Below are 8,867 nucleotides of genomic sequence, written 5' to 3'. Positions count from 1 at the left end.
AACGAGATCTAACATATTTCACTAATACTCATAAAAATGTCCATTTATTAGAAAGATAATCAATTAAAAGAAAAATCATTAGCTATCAATTTTAGAAACTGGCATAAATATTATAATAAATGATATTCAACCTTTAAATAATTTAAACTTTTTACAGATTACATCAAATTAATTATATAAATACCAATTATCAAAAATATGCACATATGGGATGAAAAAACAATAATAATAATAATTTCTTACATATGTTGAAAACAGATACGTACATGTTTATTTTCTTGAATTGATTTTCAAATCTCTTTTTCTTTATACACAATGCTCTACACATGCGATAGAGTACTTCATCCCTAACACTCACTAAATATGTCCCTTTATTAGGAAAAATATATATTAAATCAAAACAAAAATCATTGGCTAGGTTTATTAGAAATTGATGCAAATATTATAACAGATGATTTTCAACTTATACTCTAAAGAATTTAAATTTTTACATGAATAATAATCAAACTATAAAAGTATTAAATTGCATTTAATTATTTTTTAATCTAAACCGATTTAACAAATAGTTTTAACATAAACATTTACTTAAATATATATATCGTAAACGTATGAAAGAATTTAAATAGTACTTTCCGTCCATCCAATACGTGCATATTTGTTTTACTATGCAATACACGTAAAAGAAATGGCGGAGTTAGGGGGGGGTGGGGGATGACCTCCTGACTTTTCAAAATTCTAAACAATTTCTTTTAAAAGAGGTAGTAAGTAAAATCATAAATACTCTTAAAATTTTATTTATTGGCCCCTCATAAGATTTTGAGATTAATCCTGTTAAAATTGATTTGGGGTTTCCTTAAATTTTAACTATTCAAAAAAAAAAAAAAAAAACCCCAAAAGTAATCACTACAAAGAAAATTGGACTATCGTGGCGGTTTTTTGCAGTGAGTGCAAAAAACCGCCGCTATATGTCGCCTATTGTGGCATTTTTTGGGACCGGTGCTACAGGTATAGACTTTTGTGGTGTCCTACAGCCATAGGACATAAAACCGCCGCCATATATATGTTTTAGCAATAGTAGAGAAAAACAATGCAATACTCGAGCTATAGCGGCATTTTGTATGACCGCCGCAATAGAGTCTCCTTTTTGCAACGTTTTACCTTAGTTATAGCAATGGATTAGACCACCGCTATAGACCTTCTAAATCCATGCCCTACCCAAATCTTCCCTCTGTTTTTTTTTTTATTATTATTTTTAATCATTTTAGTGCCTTTTCATTTTTGCCAAAAACATTGTATCTCTCTCTCTCTCTCTCTCATTCACTTCTGAGACCCAAAATCCCAACTCTCTCTCTTTCTAGCTCTAACTCTCCCTCGCAGACCCAAAATCCCACCCAAACACTATTTATCTTTTAAACCCTCTCTCTCTCTCTCTCTCTCTCTCTCTCTCTCTCTCTCTCTCTCTCTCAGACCCAAAATCCCACCACCACCAAACCACATCAACTCAGTGGCAACCCCAATCCACCTTGTCGGTGCCACCTCATTTCATTCCCAAAAACCAAACTCTCTCTCTATAAGTTGTCTCGAACACTCTCTTTGTGTGTGTGTGTGTTTTTTTTTTTTTTTAATCTCTGCATTGGTTTGTTAATGAAAATTTTATATTAGATTATGGGTATCCCTGTGATTAGGGTATTTTTTATTTTTGGTATGAGTTGTTAGATGTGTCCAAATGCATTATTATTGTCTCGGTTTGTGTTTCATTACTGACAATGTAGTGGAAAATAAAGGAAAATGGAGAGCTTGAAATTGATTTATTTTTTTTGGTCTTGGTTTGTGTTTGGTTGTTGAGAAAATGGTAGAAAGGAAAGGAAAATTAGAGGGAAATTAGTGGTTCAAATTTCTTTGCATGCATGCACTGTTTAAGATAATTTGTCTACACTCTCATCTTGTGGGGTTGATTTTTTTCTTTGTGTCTCAGTTTTGGAGTTTTTAAGGTTCTAGATTGCTCTGTAAAAGTCAGTTCCTTCTTGGTTAATTTTCACAAATCGGGCTTTATTGTATTTTTTTAATTAATTTTAATGATGGGTTTTAGTGTAAGATAATGTTGTTGAATTAAGGTTTGGTTGGGCTGATTTGGGAGTTCGTAGTTTAACAATAACTATTCTGTTGCTGTTTGTCTGTGTGTTTTGATTTTTTTTTTTTTTGGTTGCCAAATGTAAGATTGTATCTGGGTTTCTTTAAATCTGAACTATGTTTTAATTTAGTGTGGTTGATATGCTTACTAATTAAATAGAAAGTTTTTAGAATGTAGTTATTTGTATTTAGATACAATGTACCTTTGGTCTAAAATTGTCTCATGGATTCTGTCAGAAGAGGGAAAAAAAAATAATGAAATAAGAGAATAAGACAGTTGTGTTTCTATTTGATCTGCTGGATTGTGTGATATAAGGGTTTATACTCTATTTAACATCGATGGCTTACTAGAAAAGGGAGGAAATGCATTTTGGATTCAAGTATTGTTGTTGTTAATAATAATTAGTTACATGCAGAACAGTTATTATTCATTCATATTACATTTTTCTGCTTTTGTTTTTGTTTTTGTTTCTTTTTTGTTATGTTATGTAATGTGTTCAACATTATATTTCATTCATATCAACTTGTTTTTTACTTGTCGTTGTGCTTATATACTTGTTTTTATTTTACACTTTGACAGTTGAAATGGCAAGGCAAAAATCAAATTTGTGCACGCCAAGAGCATAATTGTGGAAGGGGCTTCTACAAAACATGTGGATGAAGAAACGAACCAAGTGGTAGTAGAAGCTTCTATGCAAGGTATTGGCTTACAACTTGATATCAAATTTGCTATTAGTTTGCTTAAAAATTCTATTAAAAATAAATAAATAAAGGAGCAGCCTCTATGTCTCAGCCCTTGCCCTATATGTCTCATGAAGGTTGTTGTCTATTTTTATATTTTTTTAAATGTGACAATTTTATTTGTTATGCCTGTATGCATGTTGAAACTCTCAAGTTCTATAGTTAGGTTCATGTTAATCATTTAATAGCTAATCAATACAATCATGCTCAAGTATGTTATTCAAACAATAATAGTATCAATCATAGTTGCAAATTTAATAAGCAAAACACATATCCATGCCTTCTCTCTAATCCACCTAGATAGTTGAATTTTATTTAAAAATTCTTAAATTGAATTTAAACTGAAAATTCGATTCCACTTATTTAAACTGATGCTAATTTCTTAAGTTGAATTTTCTAATATTATGCCCCAAACTCTACTAACTAGTAAACAAGAAGATAGAGAAAGAAAAGACCTTTGTTTACAATTTGTTTTTTATTTTTGTTGGTTTCTCATTGTTTATCTTTGTATTTGTGTGTTTTTAGATAAATTAGCCATCTTTAATGAGAAATCCTCTGTATGTAGCAAATATGAGGGTCTTTTTGGGTTGGTTTGCTTTTACTTAATCTTTGTTGGGTTTTGATTGTTTAGAGAGATATTTACCTGCAGCTAGTTTGTATTGTATGTGAAATTCTCATTGTATCTTTTCCAACCAACGAACTAAAATCCATCTGGGTCTCTCTCTAACAAGCTCTTTTTTCTCAGAGTTTATGCTAGAACTCTCTCTCTCAAAAGCGTGACTGAGTGAGTGAGTGAAACTGTGAAAAGAAGGTATATTTTGGAGTGGAGGAGAATAAGCATATAGGAATGGAAATGGAAAGAGCGGGTTAATGGGATCATTGAAAGAGAGAAAGCAAAAAGTAACCGTTAGGAGATGAAGAAGGAAAAGATGTGATCATGAATGAAGATTGGTTGGTAGTAACGTTTTTGACAAAAAAGAAAGCAAATTATGCAATTATTTTTTGGTTGTTTGAAAGAGAAAAGGTGTGTAATAAATATCTGGAGGAGTGATTAGCTGGTTGTGGGGTAAGACTTTATTTTGCTCTTTCAATGTTTCATTTCAAAGTTTTTGTGTTTCCGGTTTCATTCTTTTAATGCTCACTCACACACGCATTGGACACACAAAGAGAGAGAGAGAGAGAGTACTGTGGAAATGGATTTGGATGGAGATTGATAATGTAGGGGGGGGGACAGAGACTTAAAGAGGGTGACAAGTTTTCCGTATATAATAAAATCCGAAAAAAAAAGAGGGGGACTTTAAAAGGACAAAATTTCTAACAATTGACGATAAGTCTCTTTTTATGGGCCAAACATGCATGTGAGCTCTGAGATACGGTGGGGTAATTCTGATTCTCATACACATAAAAAATAACAATTATTATAAAATAAAATAAAATAAAATAAAAAGTGACGTTCTGATACATGAAGCAACTGTTGGTGATGGTTCAATTCAGGTGAGGTAGTGAGAAAAACAAAGGTTGTTGGTTTATATGTTGATAAGGTCAAATGGGGTTCTTAATCTTTGCTTGTGTAGTTCTAGTCTTGTGCTTAAATCTTTCCTTTCAAGCAAAAAGAAATAAAAATAAAATGAATTGAGTTAAGTTGTTGTAGGTGGCTGCATTATTTATCTCTTAGCCAAAAAAATTGATTCATTTTGCTTGACCCCAATAAAATGAAGAAGGAAAAAGAATCAGCTAGGTCATGCAAGCTGGTCATGGGATACAGCCTATGGTTGATCTGGCTTGGTATGAGTGTAATCATTCTTTATTATGCGCTTTCTAATTATGTCACATATTATAATAACAAAGATTGATCTGTGTGATAATTGGTTGCCAACCAACTTTCTAGGATCTTTGTTCTTTTTTTGAGAAGAAATGCACAACAATAGTGCTGGAATATATTTTTGCAGAAGTATTGTAGTAAAATAGATGCATAAGCTAATACGAGTGATTGGGGTTAGTTGGCAAAATTTGGGGCTTATGCTATTTTACATCTACTTATATCAATACTCTAACAATGTGGGAGGTTAGGCTTATAATCCAAAAAAAATACAAACAGTCTAAGGACCATGGCAAAGCATAGTGATCAAATTTTTTTACCAAGGACCATAATTGAGCATAATGGCCGAATAGCCTAGTATAGAAAAAAATTAACTTATAACACAATCTCATGAGATATCTTCCTCTCAGTTAGCTAACTTATTTTTTGCTAACTTATTTTACTATTTAATTTATTTTTGTTACTATTCATAGGTCTTACTATACTTTTTTATACTATTCATAGCTAGGTCCTATCATACTATTTTAACTAACATTTACCTTTATTTATTCAGTAAAAAGCTTTCATAAAATAAGCAAATCTCAAACAATTAGCGTGGTTATCCTCTAAAGAAGTTTCCAGTGCTATTTGGATTTGTCTCATCGCATACAAAATGGGGTTGCTACTTTTAGACACATCCCCTAACAGGCGGGCGTACAACCTAGTTTAGGGTGATTTCCCTTTGAAAACATCTCATTTCATTTATTAAGATAAGCAAGAGCTGTAGAACTATTAGTTTGTTATATTATTATATCTCACTCTCTTCCCTAGCTTACTGACTTGACAATGAAAGCTTCTCTGACCAACAGGGTTGAACTGAGGCTTCTCTTTTTCAATAAAGATAGGATCCACTACCATTCAATCACCATCAAAATCATTGTTACAGTTCCATCTCTTTTCCCAAATTTAAGAGCATGTTTGGCCAACTATTTTTCATCACTCATCACTCAATTTTTCATACCCGTTTGGTATCATCACCCAATTTCTATCACTCAATATTTTTCACATTATTTGTGAGCCCATACTTGTCAGCCGGTGTAGCTTTTTTTATTTTTTTTTATAGTACCCAAACTCACTGAAGCTAAAAAAAAGAAAAAAAAAAAAAAAAAAAAAAAAGAGAACTGAAGACCGAACAAGTGAAAAAAAAAAAAAAAAAAAAAAAAAACCAGAACTGAAGACCGAACAAATGAAAAAAAAAAAAAAAAAGTCAAAAGGTGGTCAAAAGTTGCGGCTGTGGGTCCCTCCATGTGTGTTTATTTACGAAAATGCCATTGAGTTATGAGTTATGGAAAGACTGTTTTCAGTTTCCATAACTCATAACTCAAAAATCAGAGAATTGAGTGATGGAAACAGAGTTATGGAAACAGAGTTATCGTTTGGCCAAACAACCTTTTTGTTATGGGTCCCACCATTTTTGAGTTATGAGTTATGGAAACTGAGAATTGAGTTATCAAATTTGGTTGGCCAAACAGCCTCTAATCCACCTACAAAAGTGTTTGGCACAAAACAAACATTCAGGCTTTGGTGATATTGTTTTAGTAATGTTGCTTAAGTATTGTGGAAATATGTATGGGTAAAAAAGCATTATGAAAATACGTGTTGTATTGTTTAAACAATGAAAAATGTTGTTCAAACAATATTAACAAACAAGCCCTCAATATTTTTATAGGATGAATTAAAAATGAGTTACATTGTATATAGGAATAGGCTACTTGTTTAGATCTTCATGAATGGTGAACCATGTACTCCCATTAAAATATACCTTAATCAAAAGATACTACCATATCTGTTTTTGAATAGTTAATACTAATGGAATATTCATGACCACGACAACTGATTAGCACACAGGATTTAGGGGGTTTTTTTTTTTTTTTTTTTTTTAGGGGTTTTTTTTTTTATTCTTACAATTTTTCCACCACAATTTTTTTTTTTTTTAAGAAAAAAAGAGAGAAATGATAGGGATTTTATTAATTGGTTTGCATTATATATAAAGAAATAATAATGATAAGAAAATCAAGCACTTCTTCTATTTACAATTTTACATATAGAGTTTCAACCTCAAAAAAAAAATTTACATGTATAGTTTCGATCCACCCAAATACAAATGTCATTATTGGTGAAGTATAGCCACCAAGATCTTGATTCCTACCGTTTCAATCATATGGAGCTTTAAACCATTCAATACCGCCCGGAGGGATTGAGAATAATGACATACATTTCATTCAAGGGGAGCAGGATAATGTGATTTTCCTCGTAAAATTCAACTTTCATCAACCTAAATAACTTTTAAATGCCAATAAAAAACAACTGGTTTGGATAACTTTATTTTCCTACTTAATTGATTTATCGTAGGGTTTTTTTTTTTTTTTTTTTTTTTTAATTCAAGTCTCAATTTTTTTTAAATACAATTTATTTTTACCCTACTTATTTTTTAAGTAAATTGAGTCAATAAAAATATATATAAGTTCATTCAAACACACATAACTGCTGTCTAGTGTCTGCCATTTTGCTTGCTTGCTAAAGTAAATATGGAATGAATCAATTGATAGAAAATCCAATCCTCTATATAGATTATATAATTATTTTTCTCACACCAAAAAAAAAGAAAAAGAAAAGAAACCAAACGAACAAACTATGATGAAAGAAAAAAAATGAAACAACTCATTACAATTTCATTTATAATGAAAATGAAAAATAAAAAATAAAAAAAAAGTCCTTATACAAATGCGGTATAAATGATGATGAAAAAAGGACGAAGTGAAACGTGTTAAAAAAGAAATTAGCAACATTTTTTTTTTTTTTTTATGATTAATTGGCAACAAATTATTACATGACCAGATAAGTTTTTTTTTTTTTTTTTTTAAGAAGTAATAATATGAATTTTGTTCATGACTTTTTTTTTTTTTTTAAGAAGAATTTTTTACATGATTTGATATACCATGCAAGGATATTAAACCAAGAGCCTTGTAACTCAATTGAAATTTTTTGTTATTTTTAATAAAGATATCTAAAGTTTACATCTTTCCATTCACCAACTATCGAATCATCACCTAAAGTCTTGTAACTTAACTAACATTTTTTAGTGTTTTCAACGGTGATGTTTATGATTTAAATTTCATCTCCCCAACTATTAAGTGATGGAATTTTTTTATTCTTACTTAAACTACTCATAAATGAAAGAAAGAAATCTGATCCTAGTCTCTAAAACTTCTCATCTCAAAATCAATTTAATATTTTCAATTGGTAGTAATCAATACAATCAGATATTTTACATTTGTATTTCATGAAACTGATTAAATTTAATGACTTTAAATGAGAATTCTCAATTATTTATAACAGGTGATGTGAAAACTGAAAACATCAAAGTTTTTTTTTTCAATGATATTAGTGCCACCTGTTAGTAACATTATAAGTCATAACAATGAATCAATAAGGATTATAACTTATAAGTATCAAGAAATCATTTGCCAACCGCTGCACACTTTTTGTGAGATGACCACATCACAAGTTTAAGTGCATGTATCTTAACTAGTATTTTTTTAGTGTTTTCAATGGTAATGTTTATGATTTAAATTTCATCTCTCCAACTATTAAGTGATGGAATATTTTTTATTCTTACTTGAACTACTCATAAATGAAAGAAAGAAAGCTGATTCTAGCTCTAAGAGCATCCATAGCAGATGTGCCAAATGCCAAATATTTGGCACATTTGACACACCAAAAACCAAAAAACCCCCTTTATGAGATGTTCTAAATCTCATAATTTTTACCACATGTGAACAGTACCGTTCCATTTTAGAACGGTACGGACAAGAATGCTAAAAAAAAAAAGTTTTTTATTCATTTCTCTTTCATCTTTTTTGACTTTCTCTCCTCTCTCTATATTGGTGTTTGATGGGAGGAATTAATATGTTATTTTAATGTATAGAATTGAATGATAAAACATCTGATAAATGAGATGTTGTAAAATGATGTGATAAAATAATAAAGTAGGTGTAAGAACCAAGTACAAGAACTCTGGGCCTTAGATCCCTTGGGCTCACAATTTATTTGTAGTGGGTTTAAGGATTTCCTACAATGGGTCGTTCTCGGCAGAGAGACTCGAAGCAACATTCAGTTGAAAAGCTCTCTCCTTGAC

General features: G+C 30.7%; 1 long non-coding RNA gene across 2 annotated transcripts; it reads left to right on the top strand.

Annotated features, from left to right (window-relative positions):
• Positions 1-1,299: 1,299 nt before the first annotated feature.
• Positions 1,300-3,989, top strand: LOC126726597 (uncharacterized). 2 transcript variants are annotated; one of them, XR_007656002.1, is made up of 3 exons: positions 1,300-1,574; positions 2,711-2,829; positions 3,617-3,989. It is a non-coding gene; the product is annotated as an uncharacterized LOC126726597 (long non-coding RNA). The 2 variants fall into 2 exon arrangements; XR_007656001.1 differs by having other exon boundaries at positions 1,300-2,829.
• The last annotated feature ends 4,878 nt before the right edge of the window (positions 3,990-8,867 follow it).

Source organism: Quercus robur, chromosome 5 (assembly GCF_932294415.1).
Source record: "Quercus robur chromosome 5, dhQueRobu3.1, whole genome shotgun sequence".
Classification (NCBI taxonomy): domain Eukaryota; kingdom Viridiplantae; phylum Streptophyta; class Magnoliopsida; order Fagales; family Fagaceae; genus Quercus; species Quercus robur.
The sequence above is the reverse complement of the archived record's forward strand: the minus strand, read 5'-3'. Positions and strand labels throughout refer to the sequence as shown.